Source organism: Heterocephalus glaber, unplaced genomic scaffold (genome assembly GCF_053883595.1).
Source record: "Heterocephalus glaber isolate CG9 unplaced genomic scaffold, H.glaber_assembly_v1.0 deba00000621, whole genome shotgun sequence".
In the NCBI taxonomy this organism is placed as follows: Eukaryota; Metazoa; Chordata; class Mammalia; order Rodentia; family Bathyergidae; genus Heterocephalus; species Heterocephalus glaber.
The window spans coordinates 36695240-36699671 of NW_028258153.1; the positions used below are offsets into that span (position 1 = coordinate 36695240).

At 39.2% G+C, this 4432-nt stretch overlaps 1 pseudogene; it reads left to right on the forward strand.

Moving 5' to 3' along the window:
• The first annotated feature begins 211 nt into the window (after nt 1-211).
• LOC147829443 (olfactory receptor 14C36-like) lies at nt 212-1510 on the forward strand (annotated as a pseudogene).
• Nucleotides 1511-4432: the final 2922 nt, after the last annotated feature.

The window sequence follows — 4432 nt, forward strand, 5'->3', positions numbered from 1 at the left end:
ATTCAGACTAAGGGAGAATCATCCTAAAATACCAGGAGATCCAGACACCAAACATTCCTGTGATCCCTGGTCTGGAGTTTAATAGTTGTGAAGGCATTTTCCACACTGTGATTCTTCCTGGGTTCAGCACTTCTGTCTTCTCTTCTCAGGTACAACTCACATCACCAACAGATGTCCAACTCCATAATGATGAGTGGAGTTTGACACAATGATGATCAACTTTCTCCTCATGGAGATTACTGGCATGTGGGATCTACAGATTTTCTATGCCATATTCTTCTCTCTCATTTATCTGCTGACCATAATGGGAAACCTTGTCATTGCTGCTCTCATCACTTTTAACAAGAGCCCTCATACACCCATGTACTTCTTCCTGAGTAACCTGTCCATCCTGGACTCCTGCTACATTTCTGTCATGGTCCCTAACTCCTGCATGAACTCCCTGCTGGGCACAAGCTCCATTTCAAAGACAGGTTGTGTACCTCAGGTTTTCCTTGTGATTTTCTTTGTGTACATGGAGCTGCTGTTTCTCACCATCATGACTCATGACACTTTGCAGCCATCTGCAGGCCCCTCCATTACCCTATGATCATGAACCCTTGCCTGTGTGTCCAGAGCACATTGGCCTCTCTGCTCCATGGCCTCATCTATGGAGCCCTGCACACCAAAAACACCTTCAGGCTGACCTTGTGCCACTCCTGTGTTATCCACCAGCTCTTCTGTGACATTCCTTCTCTGCTGAAGCTTTCTCTGACACTTTCAGCAACCAGATCACAATTCTTTTCTCTGGTATGGTGATTGGTGGTGGGTGCTTAATTTATATCATCGTTTTATATTCACATATTTTCTGCTGTACTCAGGTTTCCAGTGGGAGCAGATAGGAAAAAGGCCTTTTCTACCTTTTCCCTCACATTCTTCTGGTGTCTGTCTTCCTCACCTCATGCTTTTATGTCTACCTGAGACCCTCTTCAAAGTCTGTTGGCACCATGGACGTGGTCCTTTCTGTGTTTTACTCTGCAATCCCCCCCTTCAACCCTATTATCTACAGTCTCAGAAAAGAACAGATAAAATGTGCTATCAGGAATCTCATGACAAGAATGTTCAGGAGATGTAATGAGAACTATGGAGTCTTTCCAAATCCAGCTTAGTGATAGACATGCTTTTGGAAATAAATATAGAGAAGTGATTAAAGTTATTTCATACCATTTGTGTTTATTCACTATTTAGCACATTTAACCCTATCATATATCAAAGTCAATCCTTTCTAAAGTGTTTGGAAAAGTTTAATATAAGCAAGCAATAGGCAAAAGAACTGGTTGATGCAGAGGAGGTCCAAATATTTTGACATCTCAAATGTCACCCAAAAGGCTCCTGTGTTGAGACATGCTGCATTCAGAAAGTGAGAAGATCATGAGGACACTACACTAACCAGCATTTAAAAATGTAAAGATAATGTTGAATGTGAAACATGCAGTTAAAGTCCTCACAGGGTATATGAACGAAGCTATCTCTTAATTACTCTTGATGTTATCAAAGGCTGACAAGCAATGACATCTCTTAATTATGCAGAGACTGAACAAGAGAAAAGTAAGAAGGATGGCATGTAACATAACAAAAAATCAAAGATGCACATTATGAAATACTAGGGGAAAATATACCAAAAGTGGTAGAAATTCAGTTCCTTAGTCATGCTATTTACACATTTTAATTGACAAAATTATATACGTTTATTGTGTACAATATATTTTATTGAAATGTGCATGTACTGTAAGTTGTTTTCAAAAAATTGGTAGTGGATCTAGTAAACTCAAGTAAAGAAATGGGCATATTCACCCATGGAGCTGCATGGGCAGAGCCGTGCTGGCAGAGCACCCAGGACAGACTGATCCTGCTCTGTCTGGCTGGCTATGCATACTGGTGACCAAGAGCTGGTAAGGACCCCCAGGCATGCCCAGCAGCCACCTGTGGAGCCGAACAGGCACCTACAACAACAGAGCCCCCACCCCTGCCACCTCTGGCCTCTTGCCTGTGCAGCTACCAGGTTCCGCACTACAGAGGCACAGGGGGACATAAAAGCCATTGTCCTGAGGTGCAGAAGTGAACAAGAGAGAGAAAGTCTCTCTCAGGCTCCCTGATGATACTGCCTGTAGGATTCTGCTCTTCTGTTGGGTTTCTGGGATCTTGACTATTATATGTCTAGGTGTAGATTTTTTTTGATCCTGGCTAGTTGGAGTTCTCTGTGCCTCACGTATCTGTGTGTCCCGTTCTCTACCTCTGTTTTTGAATTTTTCTACTATTACTTCTGTGAACAGTTTTTTATGCCATTTGTACTCCTCCCCCTTTTTTTTGCTGGACTCCTATGAGATTTATGTTACTCTTCTTTGCATCATCTAGTAGCTGCTGGATTGATTTCTCATGGTCCCTTACTATTTTTAAGAGATCTCTGTTTTCATGGTCCTTCACCACAATCTTGTCTTCCTGATGATAACTGAAGCCCCCTGGAACAGTGGGAGAATCTCTGCAATAAAGGCACACCAGATCACAGCACTTGGTAAGTTAGAGGGATCACAGGCAGTTCAAGAAAAGAAACAAATCATCTACAAAGGAAAGACCATTAGAATCACGGCAGTCTTCTCAACACAAACCAAGGAGAGCCTGGTGTGAAGTATTTCAGGCCCTAAAAGAAAATAACTTCCAACCTAGACTGTTGTATTTTGTAAAATTATCTTTGAAAATTGATGGGAAAATTAGATGCTTGCACACCAAAGAACACCCGAGAAATTTCATGAACACCAAACCAGCACTTGAAACGTTTCTAAGCAAGGTCCTAGAAAAAGACAATGAAGATCACAACTCCATGAGGAAAAAACAGAGGGAAGCCACCAGGCAAGGTAGAACGCTAAAGGGAAAAGAGGAAAAATAAGAAACAAAAAAGCCAACAACAGTAAAACATCATGACAAGGATGAGCCATTATCTATCAAATATAACTATCAATGTTAATGGCCCCAATTCACCAATCAAAAGAAATAGACTGGCAGAATGGATTAAAAAGCAAAATCCAGCAATATGCTGTATACAAGAAACAGACCTAACTCAAAAGTAAATTTATAGCCTGAAAGTAAAACAATGTAAAACAGTTCTCCACCTGATAGGAAACCAGAAAAATGCAGACATAGCAATCTTATTTGCAGACTAAGTAGATTTCAAACCAAAACTAATTAAGAGAGACAAAGATGGCCACTACATCATTGTGAAGGGAACAATCCAAGAAGAAGAGATGACAATCCTAAATATATATGCACCAAATATGAATGCCCCCAACTATACAAAACAAATATTAATGGACATGAATAACCAAATAAGCACTAATACAATTGTAGTGGGGGACCTAAATACCTCACTACCACAAATAGTCAGATCATCTAGACAAAAAATTAACAATGAAATTCTAGAACTGAGCCAAGCTACAGAATTAATGGACAATATATGTGTACAGAATGTTCTACCTCACAAAATCAGAATACATTCTTTTCAGCTGCACATGCATTATTCTCCAAAATAGACCACATGCTAATTCATAGGACATGTCTAAGTAAATGTAAAATAACTGAAGTTATCCCTTGTATATTATCAGATCATAGTGCAATAAAAGTGGAGGTCAATAACATAAGAAACTGCAAAACTCCCACAAACACATGTAAATTGATAACACCCTCCTGAACAACCAATGGGTCAGAGAGAAATTAAAGAAGAAATCAGACAGTTTCTACAAGTAAATGATAACGCCACTACAACATACGGGAATTTTGGGGACACAATGAAAGCAGTCTTATGTGGGAAATTCAGAGCAATGAATGCCCATTTTGGGAAAACAGGGAGAACTCAGTTAAATAACCTAGTGCAGAACCTCAAGCTCCTAGAAAAAGAAGAGCATAACAGACCCAAAGCTCATACAAGGAAAGAAATTATAAAGATCAGAGCAGAAATAAATGCAATGGAGACTAAGAGAATGATACAAAACATTAATGAATCAAAGAGTTGGTGTTTCAAAAGAATAAATAAAATTGGTAAACCTTTAGCCAATGTTATCACAAAAAGGAAAGAAAAGGCTTAAATTCATGCAATTACGAATGAAAAAAGTGAAGTCACAACAGGCCCAGCAGAATTCCAGACAATCACCAATACCTACTTTGAAAACCTGTACTCTAATAAAATGGAAAACACAGAAGAAATGGACAGATTCCTAGACACACATGAATTGCCAAAGTAAAATGAAGAAGATATAGAAATTCTAAACACCCCAACTAAATAAGTGAAATTGAAAATGTAATAAAAAATTTATGAAAGAAGAAAAGCCCAGGTCCCAATGGTTTCACTGCTGAATTCTACAAGGCATTTAAAGAACTATTACCATTACTCTTTAAATTCATC